Source organism: Lynx canadensis, chromosome D2, assembly GCF_007474595.2.
Source record: "Lynx canadensis isolate LIC74 chromosome D2, mLynCan4.pri.v2, whole genome shotgun sequence".
NCBI classification, from domain to species: Eukaryota; Metazoa; Chordata; class Mammalia; order Carnivora; family Felidae; genus Lynx; species Lynx canadensis.
In genome coordinates this window covers 52,008,747-52,021,371 of record NC_044313.2, presented here as the reverse complement: position 1 = coordinate 52,021,371, position 12,625 = coordinate 52,008,747, and the positions used below count along the sequence as shown (strand labels likewise).

Here is a 12,625-nt window from a genome sequence, read left to right as displayed (position 1 = left end):
TGTCAGAAGCTTAACCAACTGAGCCACCCAGGCGCCCTGTGCCTGTCACTTTAGCAAAATTTCCCAAGTTAATTGTTAAGGTATAGAAGTACTTTTTTTTTTTTTTTAAGATTTTATTTTTAAGTAACCTCTACAGCCAGCATGGGACTTGAACCTACATTCCTGGGATGAAGATTCTCATGCTCCACCAACCAACCAGGCACCCCTAGAAGTACTTTTAGATGTCAACAATAATCAATTATCAACCTATAACATATTTTTTAAAATATTCATATGCTCCTGTTGAAATATTTTTATTTAGTTAAACTTGATATTAAGGAAGTCTTTATATGAGAAACTCAGGTTGAGTTGAAGTCTACACCGATTAATTGGAATCAATACTATTGTTATTTTACTTTTCAGTTTGTTCTTTGATTACATTGTTGTTTCCCTGAAAGGTAATTCCATCTTGAGCAAAACCTTAATAAGATTTTACAGCTGTTTTCAAATATTCATAATTATTTCATATTAACCCAAAGGTTGAGTTAAGAGTGGGTTTGGGGGTACCTGGGTGGCTCAGTCAGTTAAATGTCTGATTCTTGATTTCAGCTCAGGTCACCATCTCACAGTTTGTGAGATCCAGTCTCATGTCAAGCTGAGCTCTGCACTGAGCATGGAGTCTGGTTTGGATACTCTCTCTCCCTGCCTTTCCCCTGCTCGCTTGCTCTCTCTCTCTCAAAATAAATAAATATACATTAAAAAAAAAAAAAAAAGAGTGGGTTTAACTATTAGTTGATAGGTGACTATCCTAATGATTTAATTTCAGGCCTAGCGCAATACTGGCAGAAAGAGGAGTTAGGATGGCAGTATTAGCTTATATTTACTGAGCAGTTTGTATTGGCCAAGCATTATTACAAAAGCATTACATGTTTTAGTCCATGTAATCTTAATAAGCCTGTGGAGTAAGAGCTAATATTCTCTCCATTTTGCAGATAAAAATAATGAGGCCCAAGGAGGTTAAGTAACTAATGCAGGGTCACATAGCTGTGAGTTGTAAATCCCTGATTTGAATCTAGGCAGTTTGATTCCAGAGCCAGCATTCTTAACTGCTATGCATTCTGGGTTATTTGTTGAATTCTGTTGCAGAATAGCTTTCTGAAATTTATTTAACTCTCAAGCCTTTGTTTCTTAAGCTGTCAGTTGAGGAATTGTACTAAATCTTCCATTCAAGTCATTTCCAATTCTACCATTTTAAGAATTCTGTCATCCTGATTTACAAAACATTGTATGTTTAATATTTCTGATTAGGTTCTGTTCTTAATCTCTTGATCTCTTAAAGTACAAAGGTTAAGTCATTTTCCAAAGTCACACTGGTAATGGGTGATGGTGCTGGATCTGCAATTAGATATTTTTTTGGACCTCTTGGGCTTGTTAGTTGCCTCACTGTTTCTTTTATTTAGTGTATATATGCATACGTAGATTAATAATTGAGTTTAATTGATTTTCTTAATTTTCTATTCATATCTTATTTGTGTGATATGCTTCAAACAGGGAGAGATAATATTGTTTTCATTTTCTTTAAAGAGTCTTTTCTCTTTGGTTATCAACTATTATATGCTTATTGTATAAAATTTAGAAATTTTAGAAATGTTTAATGTAGATAGTGAAGGAGTCCACTGGAGGAGAACTCTTAATAGTTTGACATTTTACTTATTTAAAGATACATACATATGATGCATCTGCTATTTTTTAGGACATTTTGCTCCTTTAAATTTTTTTTTAACTTTTATTTTGAAATAATTAAAGATTCAAAGTATGTTGTGTAGATAGTACAGAGAGACCCCACATACCTTTAACTGGTTATATCTTACATATTTATAGTACAATATCAAGGCCAGGAAATTGACATTGGTTCAAAAGATGTGTGTAGTCGTGTGTTACTTTAGCATGAGTAGATTTGTATAACCATTGCACTGATTAAGATATAGAGGGGCACCTGGCTGGCTCAGAAGAGTATGCAACTCTTAATATCTGGGTCGTGAGTTCAAGCCCCACATTGGGCATAGTAGCGATTACTTAAATAAATAAATTTTAAAAGTTAAAAAAAAATTTTTTTTAAATATAGAATTATTCCATCACTATAAGGATCTCCCTTGGGTTACCCTCCACCCTCAATACGTACTCTTTCCTGTGTTCCACCTGTATAATTTTGATATTTTGAGGATATTACAGAGGGAATCATACTGTATATGACCATTTGAGATTGGATTTTTTCCAAATAGCACAATGCCCTTGAGATCCATCTACTTATTGTATGTATCCATAGTTTATTAATTTTTATTGCTAAATAGTATTCCATGGTATAGATGTACCACAGTTAAACTGTTCACATATTATGGGATATTTTGTTTTTATACACCTTTCAGCTATTAAAAGTAATAAAGCTGGGGATATTTGTATACAGGTTTTTGTGTGAACCTTAGTTTTCATTTTTCTTGGATAAATGCCCAGAAGTACAGTTGCTCGGTTGTATGGTAAGCGTATGCTCAGATTTTAAAGAAATTGGCCAAACTATCATCCAGCATGGCTGTACAATTTTACTTTCCCCCAGCAGTGTGTGAGAGGTCCAGTTTCTCTGCATCCTTGACAGCATTCCATATTGTAACAATTTATACCTCATCATGGTCTTAATTTGCATTTCCCTAGCAGCTGGTGATGTTGAACATTTTTTCATGTGCTTTTTTGCCATTCATACATCTTTTTTGATGACATGCCTGTTCATGTCTTTCACCGATTTTAATTAGATTTTTAGTTTCTTATTGTTGAATTTTAGGAATTCTTTGTATGTTCTAGATTTGAGTTCATCCAGGGAGTAATAGTGAAAAGTATGTCTACTCCATCTTCCCACAAGCAGAAGTCCACATATGCTCTTTTTAAAAATGTACTTGTCAGGGGCGCTTGGGTGGCTCAGTCAGTTAAGCGTCCGACTTCAGCTCAGGTCACGATCTAGCGGTCCGCGAGTTCCAGCCCCGCGTCGGGCTCTGGGCTGATGGCTCAGAGCCTGGAGCCCGCTTCCGATTCTGTGTCTCCCTCTCTCTCTGCCCCTCCCCCGTTCGTGCTGTGTCTCTCTCTGTCTCAAAAATAAATAAACGTTAAAAAAAATTTTAAAAATAAGTAAATAAAAATGTACTTGTCAGAGGGGCGCCTGGGTGGCTCAGTTAGTTAAGCGTCCGACTTTGGCTCAGGTGGTGGATTCGAGTCCTGTGTCTGACTCTGCACTGCTGGTGCAGAGCTTGCTTGGAATTCTTTCTCTCTCTCTCTCTTTCTCTTTCTCTCTCTCTCTCTCTCTCTCTCTCTCTGTCTTTGCCCTTTCCCCGCTTGCACTCTGTCTCTTTCAAAATAAACTTAAAAAAAAAGTATTTATCAGAAAGAATGCTGTTACCGCCATTTTTCCATCTGCTGTCGTATTTCCTTCATCTCTTGCCTCTATTTTTAAAATTTTCTTTCAATTTTTTTAATGTTTATTTATTTCTGAGAGAGACACACAGTGTGAGTGGAGGAGGGGCAGAGTGAGAGTGAGACACAGAATCTGAAGCAGGCTCCAGGCTCAGAGCTGTCAGCACAGAGCCCGACACAGGGCTCAAACCCATCAACTGTGAAGCCTCTATTTTTAGAAGCTATTTCCTTCATTTAGTCTGTTAAATACTTTTATGCTAGCTTCATCCCTCACAGTCTGTTTTACACTTTCTGACAGCTATTCTCCTTAAAGCACACTTATTATGTCATCCTCTTATTCAGAAATCTCTAGTGGTTCCCCATTGTCTATAGAATACCCTTAACTTGGTGGGGCACCTGGGTGGCTCAGTCAGTTAAAGCCTCTGACTTTCGCTCAGGTCATGATCTCACGGTTTGTTGAGTTCAAGCCCCACACTCTCTGCTGTCCGTGGAGCCCGCTTCAGATTCTCTGTCCCCCTTTCTTTCTGCCTCTCTCTTTCTTTTTCTTTCTCTCTCTCTCAAAAGTAAATAAACATTAAATAATTTTTTAAAAGAATATCATTAACTTGACAAAGGTTTCCATGATCTAGCCCCAATTTATATTTTCAGCTTAATATCCCAGTAGTCCTTTGTGCCCTGTGAACACTAATAGCTCTCCGTTGTTTTCTGTCTTCATACCTTTGCTCATACAATTTTCCTCTATTACTGTACTTTTTTTTAACTTTTTTTTTTTTTTAACGTTTATTTTTGAGAGACTGAGAGAGACAGAGCACAAGCAAGGGAAGGGCAGAGAGAAAGGGAGACACAGAATCTGAAGCAGGCTCCAGGCTCTGAGCTGTCAGCACAGAGCCCAACGCGGGGCTTGAACCCACGAACCATGAGATCATGACCTCAGCTGAAGTCAGACGCTTAACCGACTGAGCCACTCAGCTGCCCCTTTGTTAGTGTACTTTTATTTTTCCGTCTCTGTTCACAGCTTCACCCTTCCTTAAAGGCTCAGCTCAGATGTCACTTCCAAGAACTCTTCTGATCTCACCAACTGGAAATAACCTCTCTTTCCCTTAACTTCCTAATTTTTTAAACAAGTTTCATAAGTAACCACTTTATTAGTGTTGTTTTAAGGATTAAGTGAGCTAATGTATATAAATAGCAGCTGTAATTTGTTTTACCTTTTTTTCATAATGACTTTCTTTAATATCCCTTTCTAGACTAAAAATCATTGAGGCCAGGATCTGTTTCATATTTATTAGGTAAGTGCTACATTGCCTAGTGAGATACTCTTCACGTAGTATGTGCACAGTAAATATTTAATAGGTGAACAAATATAACATGAGGGCATTTTAATACTGTCTATATCCCCAGTGCCTTATTACCTGACATCTGGATATAGCAGACAGTAAATGTTTGAGCCTGTACGGTGCAAATTTGTGATTCAAAAAGCTTCCATCATTAAGCAGTCTCATTGATGTAATCTTTATGTAATGTAACTGAAAACCTTTGATAAATTCCTCTGCTGATAACTAGAAAATATTTAATGTTTATGAGATTCAATCCCTACAGAAGTACAAGAACCCTCAGCTTATGTGAGGTGGTGTGGTGTAGTGAGAAAGAACATGGACTTTGAAATGAGATTGCCTGGGTTGGAAACCTGTCTGTACTAGTTACTAGTACAAGTTTATCTTGGGCAAGTTATTTAACCCATCTGTTTCAGTTATCTCATCTGTAAACTGAGGAAGATGATAATGCCTACTTTATGTGGTTGTGAGAATTATATGAACATACAAGTAAAACACTTAGAGCACTTTCTGGCCCTTCATAAATGTCTTAAGGTGGTAGCTAATCTAATTATTGCCTGTTGTTACTTCCTAAAAATGTACTGAACTCAGTTCAGAAATCAAAGAGTGTGTGAGTTAGGACATACATTCTTTTAAAGAACAACACTCTGCAGAGATGGAATATCTTGTACCTGCACATCCTGCCCACTGTATTCCTCTTCCAGTAGGTGTTGATTGGGTAACTGATAATCCTGTTCACCTCATTGTACTAATCATACAAAAGTCAAAGAAACAAGTCTTCCAGGGACTTTTTACTGAAAAAGGATTATGAGTTCATATCAAGGAACAGTACATACTTTTGTCTTCTTCCTTTGAAGAATATGATAACTGAGTTTTTTTGGTTCTGGTTGAATATGCTTCCCTATTTTGTGCAGTTAATTCTTCTGAGGTGATATACCATTAATTTTGTCTTCATGGACAAATTAAAATGGCTATTTAACATTTCCTATATTACTTTGAATCTTGAGTCTGTTTTTATCAATTTAGCAGTCCTCTAAACTTTTTCCAAAATTACTGTCATTCAAATTTTTTTAAAACAAGTGAATGCTACAATCTACTTTTGTATAATACTTGAAGAATGCATACAGTGTGATTCGATTCATATAAAAGAGAAAAACAAGCAAAACTAAACTATATTGTTTATCAATATATGCTTAGGTACTGAAACTATAAAGAAAAACAAGGGATTATCACAAAGATAGGTTTGTAGTTCCCCTGGGGGAAAGAACAGAGTTATTCATTGGGATACTGGGCTGGTGACATGGTGGTTATAAAATAAGGGAAATTAATAGTTGCCTGAAATGAAAAGATTTTTTGAAATCCAGCTATTTGTTTGTATTATTAATATGTGTATGTACCTGATTTTGGTCCCTAAATAGTTAGCCTAGATTTCCCAACAAATAATGAGGAAAATGTATTATTTCTATCTGTAAAAGGGTCTCTTAACAAAAGTTGAAAGTTTTATAATGAAGAAGCTGTATTACAAATCACCTACAAATCATCTGGATCTTATTTCTAGTATGTATTTTTTTATTCTGAAGATATTTTGGTCTTGAGAGTGATTAGCTAGTCTCATTTGACATCTTCAGTTTTTGGGGGTTTTATTAAGTTTTATTTTGAGAGAGAGAATCCCAAGCAGGCTCCACATTATCAGCACAGCTTGATGCGGGGCTTGAACCCACCAACTGCCAGATCATGATGTGATCTGAATGAATTTGGACACTTAACCAGTTGAGCCACCCAGGCGCCCCTTGGGATTTTAAATTCAAGCCCTACGTTGGGTGTAGAGATTACTTAAAAATAAAATCCTAGGGGCTCCTGGGTGGCCAGTCTGTTGAATGACTGACCTCAGCTCAAGTCATAATCTCACAGTCCGTGGGTTCAAGCCCTACATCAGGCTCTGTGCTGACAGCTCGGAGCCTGGAGCCTGCTTTGGATTCTGTGTCTCCCTCTCTCTGCCCCTTCCCTGATATCACTCTGTCTCTCTCTCTCTCAAAAATAAATAAACATAAAAAAGGAGGAGAAATAATATATACTCTTAAAAATAAATATAAAAATTAAAATAAAATCTTAAAAAAATAATGAATAAAATAAAACATAAAACAGGTCCAGTCAGACAGAGTCCCCAAAGCAACTAGGCAAAGATGAAGCAGGAATTATTATTACAATTATTGCTATTAATATTATTATTATTAAATCACATGTGAAATCATCCTGGACAGTGTCTGATCTATAATAGATGTTCATAAATATTAGTTTCCTTCTATTAGCTCTTTCTTTGCCTCCTGATTTTATAGATAAGGCATTGAGATGCCAAGAAGTTTAGATTGTTTTAAATCACCTAAAAGGTTAATTAATGTTGTTGAAATTGAGCTCCAAGAATTTTGACAACCAATTCACTGCTCTTCACCATATCATGCTACTTTTCTTTTAAGTTAAAGGACAGGTTGAAAATAAAGCTCTTAAATCCTACCAGGGATTTATAGACTTAATATTTATTATAGATTTTTTTTTTTTAGCTTTCTTACTATGTTTTGAAGACTTTTTTCCTTATAATTATCAGAAATATATAAATTGTGGGGGCACCTGGGTAGCGCATTCAGTTAAGTGTCCGACTTCAACTCAGGTCATGATCTCATGGTCTGGGAGTTCGAGTCCTGCGTCAAGCCCTGTGCTGACAGCTCAGAGCCTAGAGCCTGCTTCAGATTCTGTGTCTCCCTCTCTCTCTGCCCCTCCCCCACTCATGCTCTATCAAAAACATGAATAAACATTAAAAAAATTTTTTTAATATATAGATTGTGGGTAAATTTATTTAAGTTTATTTATTTTTGAGAGAGAGAGAAAGTGTGCACATGTGTGAGCACATGTGGAGGAGGGGCATAGAGAATTCCAAGCAGTCTCCACACTGTCAAGCAGATTGCAACACAGCTCTGAACCCACGGAACATAAGATCATGCCTGAGCCAAAATCAAGAGTCAGATGCTCAACCGACTGAGCCACCCAGGCACCCCAGATTGTGGGTACATTTGATCAGTTATTTAAAATAATAAAAAGTTTCTGTTTCCTGGGTGCTAGGGTATTATAAACAGACTCTGAAGGATTATTTTTAGTATAAACTAAATGCAGTTTTTCTTAATATGTATCAGTAGTCAACCCTAGAGTGTGATATGTCTTTACCTGCAGTTCTGTGTATAGGTATAGTTTATTCAGTTGTATCATGTAGATTTTTATATAGGAGAAACAGCTGCTCAACACAGAATCAACATATAATGGATGAAATAAGATATGTGTGAAGGAACTTGAAAGATTAAATGTTAGCCAAGCCAGAAGTAGAAGAACAAGCAGAGTTAGATTGGATGGTCTGGTGTAGTGCTTCAGAATCACTTGGGGAGCTTTTAAAAAATGCAGATGTCAAGCTTCTCAGATTCTGATCCAGTAAGAAAGTTAAAAAAAAAAAGCATGGGAAGTAGAACAGGCATGTTTTTTTTTTTTTGTTTTTGTTTTTGTTTTCAGATTATTCTAATGTGTAGCCAGGTTGAAAACCATTGTTTATATTGATTCCATGGAGCATAGGCAAAGGAGGAGTCAAAGGTTTTTTATATCTACTCTGTGTGGAAAAGAGAGATAAACTGAGAGGTGTAAACAACTTTTTCTAGACAGATACTCTGTGAGGCACAGACATTATACATTAAGTCTCATAAAAATGTTGCTTAAAATCATCTGCTTTTCTGTGCTCTGATTACTTACTCTATAAGTAACATTCTGCTTATTAAGTCAGCCTTCTAGATACTTCAGAGTTGTGAACAAATCTGCCTGGGACAAGATTCTTGAGTATTCTTTCTAGACACTTATGTGCCTAGTATTGGCATTCTAGCTTATCTATCAGTACCTTATATAAGTTCGCTTGTAGTCTCACTCAATTTGATCAACTCTGGGGTAATGACAAAAGATCGAGTTTTCAATCATTGAGGCTGATTACCAGATCCTGATTCCTATGGGTTTATCAAATTAGTGACCAGGGGTTGTCTCTTGGCAGTTAGACATTCTAAATTTGTTGATGTAAAACTGAAGCCCTGAAGAATTTGTAATAAAATTTTATTATTAAAAATGTGCATAAAGGGAAAATGTAAAATCTTTTTAAGACTATACTCTTAAGAATGAAATAGCCAGTATAAAACAAGGCATTTTGTTTTTAATAATCCTGTTTGGAAGGGCATTGGGGCAGTTATTTTGATGGCTACTTTGTTTTTGCACATTTATTTAATAATGCTTGTTGAGAACCTATTATGTGCTCATCATACAGGTCTTTGTAATATTCTTAGTAATCCCTACTATAGTCTCTAAAAATAAAAATAATCTAACGTAAAAAATCTCTTAAGCTCTCCTGCTGCCCTAGGTGCTAGATAACTTTTTTTACTAGATATATTCATGTTTTACTTTTTCTTCCCCTTTCTTTAATTTGTCGTGCTATTTGCCTCCTTTATTTTCTCCCCTGTGGGCTTCACAGTAGGCAGTCTGGTGCACCCAAGCCCACAGCCTCCTCACTTATCCTGTACTCCCAGGAGACCTATGGCTGGCTAGAAGCCGTGGGGCACCTGTCTACTTTCTTATTCTTAATAGATAGAGTTGAACCTATTTAATAGATGAAATGACCAGATCAGAGCCTTTGTTGTGTTTAAATTATCAATGGGACATTTTACTGCTTCATCTTTTTCCATTGGCACAGTGTGCTTGGTTAAAAAAAAAATATGTTGTACAGCTTATTGAAATAAAACAAGTCATTCATTCCAAAGATAATGCAAGAGTATGTGCATTTAATGGGGGGGAAAAACAGATGAAACCGTATCCTGCTTAATTAATTTCCCAGGAAGTTGAAATAGCATAAATTTATTTGCCTTACCTAGAATTGAACTAGAATGTGGACCTTGTGAGCAAGCTTGAAGCCTTTAACCTTAGGTACTTCACTTGCTTTGAAAGATGACAGTTTGGAGTACCTGGGTGGCTCAGTTGGTTGAGTGTCCCAACTCTTGATTTCGGCTCAGGTCATGATCTCATGGTTGGTGGGATCAGGCCCCATGTCAGGCCTCTGTGCTAAGAGTGCAGAGCCTGCTTGGGATTCTCTCTTTCTTTCTGTTTCTGCCCCTCCCCTGCTCCCACATGCCTGCCCTTTCTCAAAATAAATAAGTAAACATTTAAAGAAGGAAAGAAAAGAAAGTTAACAACTGGGAAGATTGAATGGCCTGGCCTGTACTGACATATTCAGGCGAGTTCAATTACAAGAGATAGAAACTACTCTAGGCTCTGGGCTGGGCTGCTAGGAATGACTTCTATAACAAGATTTGAACTTGTGTGCCAAAAAAGTGCTACCTTTGCCACAGTCATCAAAGGTATTAGAAGGCCGGCGTGGAACGATTTTAAGAATGTACCATTTCAGAGCACCTGGGTGGCTCAGTCAGTTAAGCATCCGACTTCAGCTCAGGTCATGGTCTTGTGGTCCGTGATTTCAAGTTCCACATCGGGCTCCGTACTGACAGCTCAGAGCCTGGAGCCCGCTTCAGACTCTGTGTCTCCCTCTGTCTCTTGCCCCTCCCCGCTCATGCTCTGTCTCTCTCTCACAAAGAAATAAAAACATTAAAAAAATTAAAAAGAATATACCATTTCAACAACAAAACCAACTTGATTCAAAAATAGGCAAAGGACTTGAACAAACATTTCCCTAAAGAAAATATACAAATGTCCAGTAAGCACATGAAAAGATTCTCAACATCACTAATCATTATGGAAATCAAATAAAAACTACTTTATACTTTACATCCACTAGGATGACTATTGTTAAAAAAAAAAAACATAAAATAACAAGTGTTGGCAAGAGTATGGAAAAATTGGAACACTTGTACATTGCTGGTGGAAATGTAAAATAGTATAGCTACTTTGAAAAATGGTATGTGGGCTCTTGGGTGGCTCAGTTGGTTAAGCAGCTGGCTTTGACTCGGTCATGATCTCACAGTTTGTGAGTTTGAGTCCTGCTTTGGGTGAGCCCTGCTTCTCTCTCCCCCCACAGTACTCTCTCAGTCCCTCATGAGATTTTCTTTTTCTCTCTTTCTTTCTCTGCCCCTTCTCACTTGCGCCATCTCTCTCTCTCTCTCTAAAAAAAAAAAAAAAGAAAGAAAGAAAAAGAAAAATGGTGTGGTGATTCCTGAAAATAAAAAAAATTACCAAAGACTCAGCTACTTCTGAGTTTATACACCAAAGAAGCGAAAATAGGACTTGAACAGTTATTGTACAGCCGTGTTTATAGGAGCATTATTCACAATAGCCAAAAGTTGAAAGCAACTCATGTCTGTTGATGGATGAATGGGTAAACAAAATGTGATATATGTATATAATGAAATATTTTTTAAATGTTTTTTTTTTAATTTTTTTTCAACGTTTATTTATTTTTGGGACAGAGAGAGACAGAGCATGAACGGGGGAGGGGCAGAGAAAGAGGGAGACACAGAATCGGAAACAGGCTCCAGGCTCTGAGCCATCAGCCCAGAGCCTGACGTGGGGCTCGAACTCATGGACCGTGAGATCGTGACCTGGCTGAAGTCGGACGCTTAACCGACTGCGCCACCCAGGTGCCCCGAATGTTTGTTTATTTTTGAGATAGGCAGAGAGAGAGAATTCCAAGCAGGTTCTATGCTGTCAGCAGAGAGCCCGATGTGGGGCTCAAACTCATGAACCATGATGTGATCTGAAATCAAGGTTCAGGTTCAACCCACTGAGCCACCCAGGCGCCCCCATGCAACAAAATATTATTCAGCCTTAAAAAGGAAGGAAATTCTGATAACATGCTACAACATGGACTAACTTTGAAGACATTATGCTAAGGAAAATAAGCCAGACACAGAAAGACAAATATTGTCTCACTTATATGAGGTACCTAGTGTCCAATTTATAGAGACAGAAAGTAGAATGTTGGTTGTGGGGTGAGGAAGTAGGGGATAATGGGGGGGGTTATTGTTTAATGGATACAAAGTTTTCAATTGGGATGAAGAAAAAGTTCTGAAAGTGGATGGTGGTGATGGTTGCACATCCATGTGAATGTACTTAATACTACTGTTCTGTACACTTAAAAAATTGTTAAAATAGTAAGTTTTATGTATGGTTTAACAAACATAAAACAAAGAACGTATCATCGTGTCTGATGCAGACATTAGAAAGGCAGCATTGCTGTTCCACAATTGCAACTTCTTCCTTATACTCAACACTTAGTGACTGAAAACTGGAGAATTTTGCGTGCATGCACACACACACACACACACATACAACACACACCCAACATTTACATAGTCTGTCTTGTGGACAGCCAGAACTTCAGGAAAATGGCCCCTACTTCACTTACTGTTTTCCGTATCTCTTGTCAGAGAATCCACTTGACCGAACCTAATTCACATTTAGAACTCTAGTTGCAAGGGATCCTGGGGAATAATTTTTTAGCTTTCAACCTCTGTAGTAGCAGAAAACAACTAGAGGGAGATTGGAAAAGATGCCAATTCATCAGTGCCAAATTCATCGTATCTGTCACAGACACTGAGTCAGTGTGATTCACGAAGGTAATGCTCCTTTCAGTTCAGTCATTTTCAGTGGGGGCCAGATTGTTCTGCAACTGGTCATACAGAGGTAGGGTGGAGCACACAAATAGTTTCAACAAGGAGGAGTAGGGAAAGAGTTCATTGATAATCATTATCTGCTTTTGCAGTTCTAGACTGGTTGTACTTTGTCAAGCCTAACATACAGTACTTGCAGTTTTAATAGAGAAGAACACAACTGAG

General features: G+C 37.3%; 1 protein-coding gene across 9 annotated transcripts in view; it reads left to right on the top strand.

The window, feature by feature from the left end:
- SAMD8 (sterile alpha motif domain containing 8) overlaps positions 1 to 12,625 on the top strand; it is a 78,355-nt gene that overhangs the window by 6,635 nt on the left and 59,095 nt on the right. For 3 of the 9 annotated variants that reach the window (XM_030335098.1, XM_030335096.2, XM_030335097.2), the window contains one exon: positions 4,683 to 4,724. The exons of the other annotated variants lie outside the window; for them this stretch is intronic. The gene's annotated coding sequence lies outside the window, so the exon portion shown is untranslated. The remainder of the gene's footprint in view (positions 1 to 4,682; positions 4,725 to 12,625) is intronic. 9 annotated transcript variants of the gene reach the window in all.